General features: G+C 33.1%; 1 long non-coding RNA gene across 1 annotated transcript; it reads right to left on the reverse strand.

The window, feature by feature from the left end:
* Nucleotides 1-16,836: 16,836 nt before the first annotated feature.
* On the reverse strand, nt 16,837-19,049 carry LOC148628677 (uncharacterized). Its single transcript, XR_015919346.1, has 2 exons — nt 18,963-19,049; nt 16,837-17,308 (listed from the first exon to the last, which is right to left on the reverse strand). It is a non-coding gene; the product is annotated as an uncharacterized LOC148628677 (long non-coding RNA).
* Nucleotides 19,050-19,099: the final 50 nt, after the last annotated feature.

Consider the following 19,099-nt stretch of genomic DNA (forward strand, 5'->3'; position numbering starts at 1 on the left):
AAGATTCCAGGTGTTGTTGATAAATATACCATAGATACTGAGAGATTGACGGAAGTGGAAAACACGTTTCTAAACTCTGACAACGCTTTCGTTCTTCATTTCGAAATGTAAACTTTCCGTACATCTTTGGTAACATTACTAAGCTAGTATGTTATTCAACAACTTCCTATGTTGCACGAGTTTTTATAATGTGCTTAAACTTCATAAAAACAATGTCGTTTTTTTTTCTGCAATTTTTTTTTTATCAAAAGCAATAGATGAATACGTTCCTATTAAATTGCCTCAGTTTTGATGGAGTTCGAGTTGCCTTTTTATTAATGCATCATGCTGTCTGTTGATTATTTCTCGCTTTGATTTCATTGTCTTAATTGCTTAAAATTCTAGTAAAGGATTGCCTTCTGTCCTTCTTTACTTTCAATTGTGCATTATTTTCAGTTTTCACTGCCGATTTTCATTATGGCCGTGTTTTCTTTGTATTGTTTAAAAAAAACTGCATTTGCTCTTTACATTATACCAGAAACTTTTATTATGATCATTAACAAAAAAAATCTTTGTAAAAATAAAGCAAAAGTAAAAAATCTGAAACATGTATGCCAAATAAAATCGATTTAACGCATATACTTTTTCGCAAGAGAAGTCTTCTCTATTTGAAATATCCACAAATTGATTTCGGAATCAAATTGAGATGTTTGAAAAGTTTTCTTTGAATGTTAGAAAATCGAGGTATTGGACCGAGCCATTTGCCCTGATATGTTTGTTTGCCATGCATCATTTCAATGAAATTGTAAATCTTTTCACCAGAATAATTTTTAAAATCTTGTACTTGATATATTCCTTGATTCTAAGTCAAATTAAACTGTCAAATTCGTTGGTTCATCTACTGCCTGATTCATACAAAGACTGACATCCTGGCCTACAAGAATTGTCATATGGATTTATCTCTGGAGAACACGTTCGTTTACAATCTGTACAAAAGGTGTCACAGAACCTACTTCTCTTAATTTTTGTCTCACGGAGAACATCGTAATTAATCAATTGAGAAAACAGAAAAATGCAGAATTGATGAATATTTTACAGTGACAAGCATACTTTACTCCCTGTTTCTTAAACAAATAATTATGCAAGCTTTACTTTTCTAGACCTATAGGTAAGTACTCACATATGTGTAATTCAGCAAGCACGACGAACACACGATTTTTTTTATCCACTAGGTATTTGTTTCTGCCATGAATCTTCCACTATTAGATAAAAATACATGGAATACGGTTTCATAAGACTGAGAGAGAATACATTGTATATCAAATTCTTAAACAAACGAAACTAAAGTGTTATACTATATAGGCCGAAATATTGAACAATTAAGTGCAGGGGCGAATCCGAATATTTTTAAAAGGTAGTTCCGATCAATTAATTTAGAACAGGGTTAGAAAGAAGAGTTCCAGCCTACCATTTGTAATTTTCCCAAATTTCACACGTGGTTGTCAGCACAGACGATCCGTGACCAACAAGTACATTAGCTTTTGCATTATGCGTTGCGATAGACATTCGATACACAATTAATTGCATTTGAGAGCCAGTTCCACTAGGTTTGAAACTGAACGAAAGGTACACGTATGTATCATATGACGCTAAAAGATCGGTGAAGTCCTCAGACTTGGAAAACTAATTTGAACAAGTCGGTGACATATCTGGTATGATGTTAAATTCTACGGAGTTTTGGTTGTGTACAGCAGCTTGTAGTTTAGGTTAAGGTTTTGTTGCTATGTTTGTGTTTGTTTTGTTTTGCGAACACCAGTTTGTTTGATAATATTTTTAGTAAGAACATGTTACCTGAATGCCTACGGCAAACTTTTCTCACGTGTATTTCAAAATGGTACTGAGTATGTGCCAAGTTTTAGAACTGTGTAATCATATTCATCTTCATATTTTTCAGTTGGAAAGCGACAAAACACACAAACAGTTCTTCATTAGAGCTGCAATTTGTATTTACATGTAAACACTCTCCTTCACGGCTTGCAGAAGAATTTATTATTATGCCTAGTTCAAACAGCTGTAATTGCTTTACCATTTGAAACAATTTTCTATTTTCTATGTTCGTGCCAAAAATCCATAAAACATTGGATGATTTCGTAGGACGAGATAAAAGCTATGAGATGCATCCACTTAAAAGCATTGTACAATCGTGTCAAATTTCACCATAGCCTTATATAACTTTCTCCTATTAAGTCTGGTAGGCTTTCAGCAGTTATAAAAATCTATATATCTATATGCTTTTATGACAGAAATTACACGGTCGTTTGATTACAATGTAGATAAATAGTTTTCCACTCCTCGATGAACCTTATCTATTCTGTTACATTACTCTCAAGGACTAGTTTTTTTGTAATTTACATACCCGGGCAGGAAAAGCATCGTAAAAAGTAAAAAAGAATACTTCAAGCACAGACCATTTTCTTCTCGAGGGGAATGGGGCTGAATTTTTCAGCAGCAGCCGGAGTTCAAATTTATTTGAAAATATACATTATTAAGTAACAGGGAAACATTGAATCATAGTTTTTTTTTATTGTATATGGCAGAGTAGAATTTATCCGCTAAACTTTGGAATAACTTTTTTTTCATCCCGGCCCCTATCCCTCGCTAATAAAATGGTTGTTGGCATATAACTGTTTATGATAGCGAGTGGCAGAAGTATTCAGCTCTAATCTTTCAGATGATGTTCACTTCAAGGCCGCCGTACATAGGAAATTAAATCAGTTTAAAGTATCGTGGGTGGACTGGTGGAGCTCTCTCCCCATCATGTTTGTATTTCAAAACGTTAAATTGTTGGGAATTAACAGAATGCCGGTTTTCTCCTATGTCCCAAACTCTATCTTACTTATTAACCGCAAGCCCTGCATTTATTTAAAAAATTGGCACGCGCAACAGAAAAGCAAACAAGTCAGCCAGTTACAGGTTGCTAAGTACAGCTTAAATGCAGTTTGTCATCCCGGAAGAATAGTTACAAATAATTCTGAAGTTAATGACCACAGAGAAGAGCAGAATGACAGATCGTTTTAACAAAAATTGTGTTTGCTAGCTCTGCAAGTGGAAAGTTTCAATCTAATTTTCAATCATAACAAAGTAACGAACAATATCATCTTCGGCAGGATGCTATTTTTGAGGGATGATAAAATTAATCTGTTTCGTACCGCTATTAATTTTGTGAGTGTTATTGCATCAAATCATATTCAGAATGGTAATAAAGTTGATTTATTTTGATTCTTAATAATTCTACAGTATAATTTTTGACAGAATTTCCTTTTTATTTAATCTGATACACGATATTAGGGAAAATTGAGGTACTCAATTTCAGGAATAATTCAATTTCTATCATTGAGTGTAAGGTTCAGTCAAAAGAGGGTTTAGAACTTACGCTGTTTTTTTATTTATTTATTTATTTGTTTTTTTTGTGTGTCATGTTTTGCTTGTTGACGTTCTAATATGCATCTTCAGACGTTGGCCATTTTGAAAAACAAAACAAAAACAAAAAAATACACATCAATCTTAACTATAAATGACTATAGCAAACAATTAAAAATGTTGTGATGTGAATGTTGTACACTGTTAGAATCAGGACACATTGTTCTTTAAGAAAATGTTTGATAAATGGCTTTTCTAATTCTTATCAAAACCCCATTTTTGTCAAATTTGCGCCACTCAGGCGTAAAAACTGTAGATCAATAAAAAAAAAATGCATTGGACTCTTACAACACCAGTCAAAAGGATTTAGAACTCATGCTGTTTTTTGTTTTAAAACATATAACATTAATTAATCATTGTAATCTAAACTGGTAATTAAGTGCGATTATCAGGAGTTTTGACGTTGTAGGAACACACATTCATACGATTTTTTAAATGCAACTAACTCAACAAAAAAAAAATAGATAATAAAAATGAAATAAATGAAGAACATTTTTATTGGCAAAAGGTAAATCTATTTTTTATATAAATAAGATATTTTTTTTAATATGTGCAACAGTTATTTTCACCTTGCCTCGTATAGCTTTATCCAATATCAAATTAGATATTAAATGTTAAACTCTATCTTGTGGTAAAAATACGTTGTAATTATTTTAAGTTTCCTTTGGGACCAATAAAATCTACGAAAGACATAACCAAAAAATCTGATTTCATCCCATGATATTTCATTAATTCCAACTTCGCTTCATGCACAACTGGATTTTTTTAAAACATGGATTTACGACTTGATGGAAACACCACAAATTTGTGAAATTCGCACCTAACGAACGATTTGAATTCATGCGAAGCTATGACGGCGTAAAATGTATGTAATGGAAGTCCTTTATCACTGGAATTCAATATAATTTAATAGGTCGCTATCAAATTATTAACACAGCAAGAAGCATTAATACGGGGAATATTGAATGTTCTCGTGCTGGAAGAAAAATATTCTTGCTATATGAGGATGTGTTTGTTGTTGTAAAACACAGATAACACATAGAGGCCATGGAAGTCGATCAATGAACTTTGATATCGAGCTATTATCCGTGCATGGATAGACCCTTTCGTGGTAAGTTTATGAGCATGCCCAATAAACATTTCCCCGAGGTAGGGCTTGGGTAGAACAAAAGAATTTCCCTTGCCGAAGGGTATTTTGAGCGTATTTAATAGATAATAACGTACGCGAAGTATCGATTAAAAAGGAAAAAAAAACAAAAACAAACAAACAAACAAACAAACAAAACCTAAAAAAACTCAAATAAGTGACTTTGGTCTTCTAACGCTAATGCTTAATTATTGTAAGTGTTCTAATTCTAAAATTAGACTATAGAGTAAGTTTCTTGCACAACCATCAATTTACTTTCCATTCAGAATGTCTTTAAACAAATAAAAGCACACAGTTGATTTATTGTCAGTTTTACAAATTTCTAGAATTCTTAAAAGCTTTCCCAGATAACTGGATCGGAATAAGCCATTATAGATATGAACATCACTTCCATTTACAGCAGACGAACTTTTATTCCTTATATTAAAACGGCAATACTTTCTAGAAAACTCTCTTCAACAGAAAATCCATAAAAAGATTTGCATAAAGTAATCTATTTCCTAAAAATACTGGCAGTTATGACAGATATATGAAGACGAATTATAGCCATGTTCCGAAGTTTTCTGGCGTTCCGAACCTTGTAATTGAATGTAACTTAATTGTCCAGCATTTTGATAAATTGGGGTATTATGACTTTTTAGAATTTTGCCTTTTCAGTTGTAAATTGCCTGTAAGAATCTGCAGCGAACAAGATGAACGATCGTGATAAATTACTTTATTTTGTCATTTAGAAAGGAAAGGGCAGACGATGTTACTTGATAAGGACAAATTATGATGAAACCTTGTAGAGATCTTGGTATATGTAATCTATCTCTTACTTGAATTAAAACGTATATCTAATATACATGTATCAGTATACTATATATGAGAAAAGACCCAAAAGGTGATCAATTCCAAGGTCGAGAAGTGGCTATACGACTGCGGAGGAGATTTATATAAGAAGTCATCATATAGACCTATAACCACTTCGTGATTTACTGCACATCACTCCGCTAACTTAAAGGTGATATGAAAAAATCACAAGGCAGGAGCACCTCATAAGCAAGTCCGCGAAGCTGTTTCTGCTGTAACATACTAATTTGCATAAAGGGGTGGAGTTTAGAGCTGTGCATGGCAAATGTGTAAAGCTTAGAAATAGCGAATATACCGTCTGCACAAGAGATTGTCCTTATAAACAATAGACAATTTCGTGATAACTGCGGTGAACATGCTTGGCATATACTTCCACGTGTTTTCCCCCATTCACATCCAGTGCATCGTGTCCACACATCTAATTTCTCGTGCTTGGTTTAAATTTCACGTAAGTTTAAATAAAATGGGAAAATATACCAATTATGAAACAAATTGTAACTGATAGGAAAAAGGCAGTTGTCATCATGATAGTAAACAATATCAAGTGAAATGTTAAAAATAATCAGATAAAACAATGGGCGTAAAATTGTGTGTTTGGCGCTATCATGTTTAATGACTTTGTATTAGTTGGCTTGCTGTGGTATACGTAACAAACTAGTTTCAACAGCCTGTTATAGAGTTGTAAAAATGAATTGATCCACCATTTATAGACGAAGATCGTGTCATCTTAGATTAACTAAGAAAACTGAACTAGTGACATATTTGCAATTCACGTTGTTATTTTCCCGTGGGACTACTAAAGACAAGTCAATATTTGACTGTTTGTAATATTTTTTTACATCAAATATAAGAACTTTTTTTTTAGTATTGTCAGGAAGAAGTCAATCCTTAGAGAATCGTGCGTTGCTGTTGATTAAAGTACCAGTCCATAAATAATTCAGACACTATCAATTATCTGGTAGAAATGACATAGTGAATAAAATGTTTTTTTCACTACATATGCTGTTTGTTAGTGAGTCCTTTCTTTATATTAAATCAATTCTATATATTTTTTTTTTAGAAAAGCATACATTTACTTCCAGGGGCGTAGCTAGGCCTGTTTTAGTTGTACGCAAAATTACGGCGAGGGGTCTTGGGGGGATGGGGGGGGTGGGGTCCCTCAAGGCCCCCAGTGAGTCCGGCAAGGCAAAACCCTGAGGGAAACTCCTGAATTTTAACGATTTTGGAGCCAGTTTTTCAGAGCCTATACTACGTTCATGGTATGCATATGTGATGAATAACCTTTATTTCATCTTTAAAATGTGTGTTTATTTTGTTACTTTTTCCGAAAGTACGCAACTGCGTATTTGCGTATAGGCAGCTACGCCCCTGACTTCCCACTTTTAAAATAAAATCAGCCAAATCAAGAACGAAAACTCTTGTGAATTGACGATTTCAAATGCATATCTATAGAACTTTTATCTCAAAAGGACGACGTAAGACTGGTCATGCAGTCTGTAATTGAGGCTGAATAAGAAGTAAAAGTAAATTTGGTCGTTTCTTTTTTACACTCGTGAATTATCTCCTTCTGATATTCATATTCAGTTAGGAACGCATGTATATAATGCCGATATTCAGTTCTCAATTTTACACGATTCGAAGCATGCTGGTGAAACGTCACACATAGGATTCACCAAAAATAAAGCAACATTTTATTCAATGGCATTTCGTCAAACAAAGCTATAACTTATAGAATTTCAAACATAATTTGTATTTCATTAGTTTTGGTGCCGTTATATTACATTATAGTTTAGATTTTGAAGAGTGTCACTATTCTGTTACCGTAGATTTTATAACTTTCTTTGTCGGGTCCTTTCAGAGCTAACATAAAGGCATTTACACTTGTTGCAGACCTTTCGGTGAATTCTGAAATTATCTACTATATTCGATTTCCCCCATAGAATTTGGAATTCGATGTGGTTCGCGCATTACATCAGCATAAATGGCGCAAATAAAAATTCGGATATTGCATTTAAATCTATTCAGCCATGTACCTAAACGCATATCGAGCGTATTTTATAACACAGAAAATGTTTTAACGTGGGAAAGATAAATGTTAAAATAATCAATCGAACCTTAAAAAAAATTCTGATTTTCCCCAGAAATGTTTTTGAAGGAGACGATAAAGTATAATTAAAGAGCTCCGACAACCACGGAGGCGAAGATATTATTACCTTATTAAGCGTTAAATGGGTTCTGTGAAGAAATAAAAAGGAAATAAACGAAAGCAGAAACGAACTTCTTGGGAATATCAACAGGTTAATTGTTATTTTTACAAATTTCTATGATAAGAGGTACAGTTAAGATAATTGAATTACGTTCCGCAAAAAGACATTCCTTGCTTTTTCAGGCCGCAGTATACGCTAAAAGTAATTTCTTGAAAGACACACTCACAGAAACATCCCGTACAGCTCAAGAAAATCTGAAGCTAAACTACCTAAGTCCACCTGCTCTCACTCAGACAAGAGCACATGCACCGATGATGTGTCCTCTGAGTTTTCTAACAATACAGACTTTCGAAAAAACTTAATTGTTACTTTTAAACGTGGGTATTTCCTTTGCAGGAATGAAGTCGTTTAATATCTAACTACTCGGCAAATTAGCCTTCTTTAATTACTTTTCGAATCAATAAATCTCCTAATCAATTTCGTAGAACTTTTGCTGAATCTCTGTCTCTTTAGATCAATACAGAAAACAAAGCGCTGAAGCTAGCTGACTGCTTTTGCAAGAAAGGTTACTTCCGGTCGGAGCATGACATGCAAGAAAAGGTAGATTAACCACAGGAAATTATAGAAAAAACATACGGACTGACATTTTTAATATCCGATATTTTTAAAGTATTCAGATTAAAATGCTTTACATTGATTTTGTTCCAATTATTGTTTTTGAAGATGAAAATTTGTACAAAATAATTAATCTTTATATGGTGGATAGTACTAGACACCGAATTAAGCAAGTGGTAACTGAATTCATCTTGAAATTTCATTCGATCCAGTGACATCAATTTGGTATCACAAGAGGACATGTCTTCTTTAGTTTCAAAATTCGTGTATAAAAACGCTGAAATGTACGAATCCCGTACTTTTAAATAAATAGCCCGTCATTGATATATATGAAGCTGAAAATTTTCATGAAAAAAAAAAATGAACACGAAAATCGGAAACATAGAGGTCTTATGTGTTTGTTGTATAACTGTTATAGTATAATTTAGCGATACTTGAGACAGAATTAACTTCAACAGAACTCTAAGTTTCTGAAACTAAATAGCGTGAGTATTTGTTTTCTCTTGCCTAATAAAGATACTTATTTTATACTATTGTCCGCTTATTTCTAAGATGGCGAGGTGAAAACTAGTCGACAATCTATAAAAAAAAGTTTCTCGATGTGGCACAATTAAATGTAGAAAGAAAAATACGAAATTTGTTAACAAGAATGATCATCTGAAACGGGACAAGTAAATTGCTTGGAATTAAAATTCGGAACGATGCTATTACTTCCAACATCCATGATAAATCAGTTTTGATCTATTTGAGCCGAACTGAAAGGACCATTAAGTAAAACGTCTATGAGATGTACAAGATATAATCAAATCAGATTTTCCATGTATAGAAATGAAGCGATGTATTGAATACGTCCGAACTGCCTCGATTTTACGACAAATTTCTTCATATCAGTCACGTCAACTTTTTACAGTCATCCAAACAATTGAACCAGGAGAATTCCAATTTGGTTGAAAATATCACTTATATCTTATAATTGCAAGATAGACAGAAATTGAAAATTGTCTGTCATATTACTTCAGTACTGTTCTACCAAACAATTTGAGATGATATTTGTAATATTGATTTAGGGCAAGCTGCCAGAAAAGTTGCCGGTGTTGCGTCAAAAAAGATGAAAAGCAAAGGGTTTGATGAGAAATCGGCATGTAGATCTGTCTCCTTGGCACTATAACATCCATAATTTTTATCACTTTCAGCTGCAAGATGAAATGACAAGTATCTGTTATCTATTACCATCGTTATCTTGCATTTATATTTTTTGTTAATCAATATTTGGTTAATTACAAGAGAACCATAAAACATTAGCGATTGTATGCATAATTAATCTTATTGTTTTTTATTTCTTGATCTCTTTCCGGGATTGTGGCCTAATTCACCATTTTCTTCTAAAATCATCCAATATGCTATGATCAAACTAAAGTTAACTCGCATGCAAAAGAAACCTTATTTTTTCCACCGGTTTTGCATAATTTATATGTTTAATTTTAAGATGAGTCATTGTAGTTCAAATAAAACAATAATATGAGTCACATTCCTTTAGATGAAAGAGAATGGTTTCTGCCTATTGCATGTCAATTGCACGTCATTGTGGGACAGATTCTTTACGATAGAGATGAGTCATGCTTTTTGCATAACATTGAATTCTGGTTCCGAACAGTGTTTGAATCAATAAAAATCTCTTGCACTGATTGACAGTCGATGACTGTCAATGGTGTGATCCTAATCTTTAAAAAGAATCTTTATTTTTTTAAATGCACTTTTGTGTCAGAAATTGATTCTTCAATCATTGAATAGTTTCTGTTGCTTGGTTGTTCGATCAACAGGAAGTTCACGTTGGTCTTTTTTTTCTATTATTCTTAGACTCAAGATGCGTCGATAACAGGACTTTCAAGATTGACCTTTTGTATTTCAAGTATTGTTCATATGTAGAATAAAACATTTTCGTTTGCTTTGTTATATTTGTCACGGCAACAGAAAAAAAAACAACATTTAAACCTATTTAAAAGCATGGTTCAATCCTATGAGAGTTTCCCATACGTCTTGAATTCTTTATCATCGTGCAGACACCTATAAAAATCTCTTCGATGGTTTTAGCATGGAAATGCTTTATTGTAGAGGTTTTCTCATTCGAAGCCGGTGAGTAAAAATGCCCATGAAATTAAATCCACTTATTTCTGGAGGAGAATCCACATGTCTATCCCGTTCTTTACACATAAAATTCTAATTCAAAAATAATCGCCAAAGATCCGGTTACAGGATATTTTGGTCGCTTGTTTGCAAACCCATTAAACATTTTTATAACCGTATAACTTTAATCTACTAACTGTGGGCTTCTTATTGTTTCCCCATTTTAATTCGAAGCTGATTATTTTAAGAAATATAACTTCAAAGCCTTTTTGTCACCCCCCCAAAAAAAAAACAAAAAAAAAAAAAAAAAAACGAAAAAACGCGTATCGACCATATCCAACGACCATGATGACAAGTTTCTCCTATCGTCATAATCTTTCTCCTCCCTTTTCGATCATCATGACTCGAGAAACTAAGGTCAGAATCTAAAAAAAAGGCAGAACACTTGTACCCTACAAAGTATACACTAGTTTGAGTCAGAAGTGTCTATTTTTTGCGCTAACTTTCTTCTTTAATTTCATTCTCTCCATCCATTTTTTCCAATAAGTTGTGTATCAGAGTTAGGTATACATGTCAGTTTTGATTTGAAAAAAAAATCGAAGTAAAAAATAAACAATCATGAAACCAACCAACCAACAAAGTGAGACAGTCATTACAATTAAATAAACAAACAAACAAACAAACAACGAAATGAAATGAAACAAAAATACGATTTCAGTCTGGTAAATAATAATGCTAACACTTGGACAAGATAAACTGTTATCTTTATCGTGTGTTTTCAAAATATATGACGAAATGTATCCAGATGTTTTACAACTTTGTAAATGCTCCAAGATCTTAACGAGAAGTTCTTGTCTGCCAATAAGTTCTTCCGTACGACTAGACACGGGTGTTTCAATGTACAATGTACTTTCATGTTTGTAAATCATAGCGAGGAGTTTTCCTGCATTTGTAACTCACTTCTGTCAATTGATTTTGAATTTCGAAATGATAAAAATACAAATTTTAAACTGTTTCTTGTTTTGTTAAGATTAAATATGGATACAAGAGTGCCTTCATTCATTTTCAAGATTTTTTGCCTTGATTTATTCGTTCTGTGGAAGAATATTGATCTGCATGTTAAATCAGGCTAGATTCTGATCTTTAATTAACCTTCTAAGGGCCTCGTTGAATTCATAACTGACATTTTCCCAATCGTTCCGTATTGATTTTTTGATTTCATACGGCGGAATTTCGGAAGAATCTTCTGGTGTTTTATCGAACCCACCCCAGACAGCTATATAACAAATGGGACAGAGAATAAATGCTAATTGGATTATTGATTACAATGTAAAATGAGGCTCATCATCCAGTGATAAAACCGATTTCCTTCGAGACCCTGCGGTCTGAAACATCAATACTGTTCTTAAATGCGTTTACAGAAAATTCCATTTACAGATTTGTTTTTCAATTTATAAATCTTTCTTTTTTCTCAAAAATACATCCTTTGATCAAAGTTAGTTTTATTTTCAAAAAAATTGTTCTTGACATGTTTTAATCATCTTTGAACTTTACGAGGTCATCTAATGGCCATCCACACATTCTTGGAATTTTTTTGCCGTGATCCTTTCGTCTCCGTTTTATCTTTCACTTTCATTTTACTGTTCGACTTTTTCAAATATTTTGAAACTACTTCACATTGTGGGTTGTGACGATGGGCAGGGGCGGATCCAGGATTTGAGTTTGGGGGTGGGGGCGTTAATTGAATTAAATGCTGTGCAAAGCAAGGCAAAAAGTATTATGGTATGAAAATTGTGCTGAAATTTATTTTTCTTACCGATTTAGGAGAAGCTTAGATGGTGTAAATTACAGCAGCCAGATTGTAGTTTTGATTCTTATTATTCTCAAATCTTCTTAAGTTGCAGATTTTACCCCTATTTACACCGAATACTTGAATTATTGAATAAACTATTATTCAATTACATTTCAAAGCGTTCATGCGTCGTGTGCCTCTAGCTTTTGTGTGGTTTAAAAAATTAACAATCTAGCAAAGGCTATGGTTGTGCAGAATTCATTCGACGTGAGCAAGTCTTTTTTTTAATCAGCAGCATTTATCTTACGTCTTTTTATGACCCATTAATGCACATGCTTAGCCATCGGGCTGGGGTAATGCTATAATACAAATAATTGAAATAAAAAATAAATACGAGCTTTCCACATTGGCATTGACACAATTCATTTGTAAATTTGAACTTATTGACAGACGTGCAATGATGATAGCATCTATCCATCGTCGCCAATGTGTCCAGATCTTGAAAGCGATCTCAAGCAAGATAATGGCATAGTTTTAAACAGTTAAGCATTATTCAACAGTATAAACAAATGTCGTTCGCGTTGAGCTTATAGACTATAAACTTTTTTTTTAAACTGCAAATGCAAGAAAACGTGTTTGGTTATTAATTATGTTGATGTTTGATCGATGCGAAGGTAAGAGCGTGCACATAGGGTACATATACATTGCAAAGTAATTAGAAAAAAAAATAGGTCCAACGTCTATAAAACACAGAGGCTATTATAGAAGATCATTGTTTATAAGATATTTGAACAACACTGGTTATTCTTAATTATAATGTACTGTATTTCCAATCTTATTAGCATATGCTTTTTCCGTGCATCATGATTGGTTGTTCACCTTTATCGACCTCAGCGATGACAGTATGTACAACGGTGTAAATAGACCCTTTTGTGCTAACGTTGGGGTAGTCGATGAGCATGCGTAGAGCATGTTCAATATACACTTCCGCGAGGAAAATTATTTTGTTCTACCCAAGCTCTACCCCGCGGAAGTGTATATTGAGCATGCTCACCAACTTACCACAAAAGGGTCTATTCGATGTAAATATCCTAAACAACATGACTACCATCGCTCCGGCAAAAGATAGAGCCGTTTAGAGGCTTTAAACGGTATTATCTACTGCTTTATTCCATTCATTTACGGCATTGTATTCAAAACAATAATTTTTGAATGAGTACAGTTACCAGTTGCCCGTAAATACTTTGAATACTGAAATTGACAACCATGTCACGTTGTCCGTTGAATGTCTCCATTTGCAATATCAATTTCGGGTGTCAATTTCACCAGGGACTTTTTGTTACACTCCTTGATCTCACTGAATGAAACCCTTCAAGAAAAAAACTATTCATATATTTAAGATAGTTTGGTAAAGGAATTATATGGATTTAACACTATTTTCCCAGAATTTACGGTGTAAAATCGGACCATTCACTCACAAACTTGACACAAAAGTTCGACTGAATGGTCTTATTTTACACATTGATAAATTCTGGAAACACATTGTTTAATCCTAGTATGACAGAATCACTGTTCGTGGACTATCAGCCTTCGTTAAATTAGTTTGAAGAATCAAACCATAAAAATCTATAAATATCTGTATACGTCGGGGTCGAAAAGAAATCGACGAACTTTCAAAAATTCGAAACCCACGAATATTTTTTCTCTATACGAATTAAAGTTCTTTCCCAATATGCAGATACCTATACTCAGGTTAAAAAAATGTTTTCAACTTTCATACAAATGTAATTGTATGTCAACATATCTAGGAACATATCTACATTGTATTAATGAAATCGTTGAACAATTCAAAATACGTGTGTTCTCAATATAAATTTATAAAACAGAGTAATCCGTGTTTATTCTTTATTACTTTATTTGTTTAGTAAAGTTCAGTGTTTTTTTATTGTTTGATTCCTTATTTACATTTAGATTATTGTGATGATTGAATACACTGCAAAATTTGTCAATATAATTCCCTTTTTTAATGTTATGACAACCATTATTTCAGTTATGTGTCCTAATCAATGTTACAAGTATATTTGATTTATAAATTTTTTTAAATCATATTCGGAGGGTAATCAATGGAACCACGATTCTAGCGAAAATCTGAAGAATGTAATAATAGTTTATTAAACATACAAATTTACAAAAGTAAATGAGGAACTCGGACTCCACTAAAACTGGGCGCATGGGCCAGGTGCACTGGTAGGGTAGGCGTCTTCTGCTTTTCTAGAAACACCCGCAGAGTTGCATATAAAAAGTCAAGTCCAGGGTAGACGAAAGAGGAAAGGAAACTATGACACGTTACACAAATCAGTTTCGAATTATGTTTTCTCTACCCTGTATGTGTATCTAGAAAAAATATACAGATGGATTTCAGAAACCATAACTTTATCGGAAGTGCATAAATGGTCTATATCATTGCATTGGGAAGTATGTTCCGAGTATAATGTAATAGTAAGCATTTCATTTTATTCCTACAAAGATCACGATATTGTAACTTGTTTAAAAATAAACTTATAATAAAGATAAATCGGTTAATACAAAACGTTGACTTGCTGTCTCGTCATTTGTTTGTCAGGAAATTATTACCAAAACTTTATGACATTCATTAGCAATGTTAGTTTATATTGCATGTCAATATCCATTATGTGGCTCCAAAAGATTACAGATTAAAAACCGCTACTTAAAGTATGCCACAGGATTCCTAAATTAGCGTAATTTTAGTATTCTATTAAGAAGCAAAATCCATAGTAATCTAAACTGAACAGCAATGATCACGAAACAACTCTGACCCTTTCTTCTTCTGGTATGTGAAGTTAGGGAAGATTATTTTGTTCAGCATAAAGTTTATTTTGAGTGGGTAAAAACATGTTATGGTGTCACCGACCTGGTTAAATTATTGGACATATCTTTTCAGATAAACAAGATTTAAAAAATGGTTATACGAGGCCAATTAAGTTGGTCCATAAAATTGTATTTAATTTATAGGTAATGAACAACAACTAATCTACTATATACTGATATCAGTAAAATTTTTGATTAATATGCCGTAAATGTATAATAATTTTCATCAAATTAAGTATAAATATGCAATATCCTAAGTTTTTTTTTGTATTCCCAAGACAAATGAGATGTTATAGACACTGTTTTATCCCAAGCCCGCAGCTGTTGAAGAATAAGTAACGTCTGGTCGGCGTCCGAATAATGTGTGCGAGTGGTATGCTATGCTCACCTGAGGACTCTTGCTTCTGTGAGTGAACTGGGTCTGTTCGATTTATTCAAGATTCTTGTTATGATAAACATGAGAAGTAAAACTACGATCTTTTTTTTTACTTTTCGGACACGTGTTTGTTTACATGCTTGTTATATCTGATTCGAATCTTGCGAAAGTAACTGGTTAAATAGATATACAAATTGTATACGCTTTGTAATTTTAACTTACCATAAACGGCGTGTGCTTCATATCCTTTATTAGATATTTTCACACACCTTTTGTAGGCAAAAATATACGGGTTTCTTATTCAGCAATATACTTAGCTTTAAAAATGTACAAAAAATATGGATGGATGCATGGCTCATAAGTGAACTAAACACATGTACCACATGGAACAATAGCATGATACAATGGTGCCGTTTTTTTCATGAACGACACAATAGCGATCATCATTATCCAAGAGCGAGGATGAAGCAAAGGAAAAAAAAACAAAGACTAAACAACAAACGGTAAAAATTAAACCCGATAAGATCACGATACAAAAAAAAAATAAATAAAGAAAAAAAAAAGAAAAAAAAAAACACAAAACAAAACCTTAAAACTAACAAAAAAAAACATAACGTAATGTAAACAAACAAAAACAACAAAAATACAATACAGAACAACCGGAAATCCAGGTAAATCGGTAGTAAGTGTCTTCTGCATTTCTAGAAAACACAACAAATATGCTCATATATTATCTCTAGTTTAGTACGGAAAACAAATTTGACGACTAAATCTGTCTTCAGTCGTAATCTAGATGAACACCCCATTTGTATTGACATGTTTACGACGGCCACCATAGAACCTTTAATGGATGCCCTTAATTTCGCCCTGTTCCTGAAGCTAATCTGTGAGAAATTAAGTTCGCGTGACTCCGACAAGTATTTGGAAATTACATTTGAAAAGTCTATATAAAGGCGCAGACAATACTAGGAAGAAATGCCGATGTATATTACATTCATGTAACGGAGTTCTCTTATTTCGACAATTATTTACAGAAAATAAGTTAGTCATATGAAACTATTAACGTAATGTTTACATACTCAGCGCTGTTCTAAATCTGAAGTATGTATAGAAAGAATTTTTAAAGATAAAATCATGTACGATTCAATGCTTTATAAGCTATAACGGAAAGCGACCGAGACATTGAAAAACTCTTCAAGCTCCCATTCACTAATCGCTAGGGACAACTCTTGTCTGCATGAACGAACAGCCATGCTTTTTACACCTTTCACTATCGGTGTTGCCGTTGTTCGCATCCTGGTGATATTTTATATATTTATTTCTATATCTTCTAACAACATTATAAGAACGATAACTTCATTTCATAACAAGAAAGTAAACTGGATATGTTCATACACCGTTTTCAAGCAATAGGCAAGTTAAATAATATTATGTTATCGATTATGTCCTGCAAACATCATAAAAAATAAACGACCACTCTAAGGGCGTTTATGATAAAATGTGGTATAAAAATATTTTGTTAATCATAGACATTCATATGGCCAGACTTCCCCGGTCAGTTGAAGCAACGTACACCATTTTACGAATGTGACTGTTGACGGCGAAGTCTCAATTGTGCATTAGCTGTCGGTGTTTCCCCGTGGCCATCTTGTGTATACGTGACTGTTGGTATATTAGCCGAGGATGCCACCAGCAGATTCTTCATTGCTTCCTGAAGCATAACTGTCTGTTCTGCGAGGGAGGAAAAGTTTTCGTCCTGTTTCCTTAAAACTTCTTCCAATAAGTATTTCACTTGTTGTATGCCTACCTCCATTTCATTTAAGGATTTATCGAAACTCATCATTTATCTGAAATGAAGATAAACAGAATACAAAAATCCAACCTCACTTTCAAACAAATTAACCATTTTTCAATGACAGTCAGTGTATACATGCTACTGCATATTCATAAATAACCCCAATAAAAAGAACGGATATGCGTTTTGTCCTAAATACAAAATAGTAAATACTTTCAGAGATTACCATAATGTATTCAACAAATGTAAACACGCCTTTGAGTAACCTCTGAAAGACCTTGACAACGAAGAGAATAAAACCCATGGTAACAGAATAATGTTACTTTTTCAAAGTCTTAGTATACTGGAACGAAAAAAATAACGACACGAAGACAGATTGATGACCAACATCTGAGTGTGGACAGGCGCATGTCGACGGTGGGGTTGAAACACTACTAAACCGTCCCCTTTTATATAAGGGAAAAATGAACCGAAACAACCAACAAACACACCATAAATTTCACTCAATATTACATCCAATTCTTTCAATGGATTACCTCACCATATACTTTATAGACAAAACCAGGTATCCACGTAAAGAACGATAGCATTTACTTAAGACTAACTCAGACCATACTAAAGAATTACATTGCCATCAAAACTACCATCATTAGAAATAATCAGTCACTACAATTCCTGTGGATTTTGAGTATTAACGTAAAGTACGAAGTAGGCAAATCTTCGTGTGGTGCAATACCAAAAAATGACAATATTTCCGTAAAAAACTGGCTGGTCAACATTTTTTTAAAAAAAAATTAAGAACCTGCAAGTGCTATTATACGTTTGTATCAAAGTTTTGTAACGGTGGAAAACCCTGGTGCAAAAGCATTTCAATATGCGGAATCAGTTGTTAATTAAAATCCGACATTTTATTACAAATGCGAGCAAAACGGACCAGTTGTGAAATGCTGTAGGAAGGTGCTTCAGGAATATCACCATCTAGGAATGGAAAATTCATAATAGGAAAATCCAAATTTTTTTGGTCATAATTTCTAGTGTTATAGATAAATCAAGAAAAGGTGTACGAGCGCTCAAAATAAACACAAAATTAAAGGCTTTAGTGCTACAAAACATTTTAGTCTTGATAGTATTCTTATATCAAGTCTTTATGACGTCACAAACACTTGAGAATATTCTCAGAATTAATAAGAATTTACACGGAGGCGTAACAGAACGCCAGGATTATCAGCAACGCAAATTATTAGAGAAAAACATCGTTTTAGATAATGGGACAATCTTGTAAGACTCAGAAAATGTGACAATTTTAAAGAAATCTTGTACAACAGAAAAGGATAAAATGAATTATATCAAAATTGAGGAAAACAACATTCTGAAAATTAATGAAATTAAACCTGTAAAAGATCATTACTAAACAAACCATAGCTGCTAACTTCAGTCACTCTCGCATTTCGGACCAAAATTGGAAGTGCAGCAATCCTGTAAGCCTCAGTGAAATAGCTTATATATCAAAATATTACGTCCTGAAGGCAAATTTGTTGAATAATTATAAACTGACGCAAAATAACATTTATTTAGTAATAAAATTATCACTTTATCAAAAACAAACAAATAACGAAAACAAAAGAAAAAAAAAAGCAAATGTCTATCAGTAACAAAAATATGAAGCAGAAGACAAAAAGAACTGAAAATTAATAATTCGTATTTACCTGCTTATTAAATGTCAGTCAAGTTCAGATAGTATACCTTTGTATTTTACAATTACTTAAGTATTCGGTTTCAATTTTAGACCGAAATAGATATCTGTAAGTCATTCTTGAGTAGCCTTCCGGTCAATTGTTTTAGT

This window comes from Perna viridis, chromosome 1 (genome assembly GCF_037379345.1).
Source record: "Perna viridis isolate PV_CMFRI_1.1 ecotype Kerala chromosome 1, ASM3737934v1, whole genome shotgun sequence".
NCBI classification, from domain to species: Eukaryota; Metazoa; Mollusca; class Bivalvia; order Mytilida; family Mytilidae; genus Perna; species Perna viridis.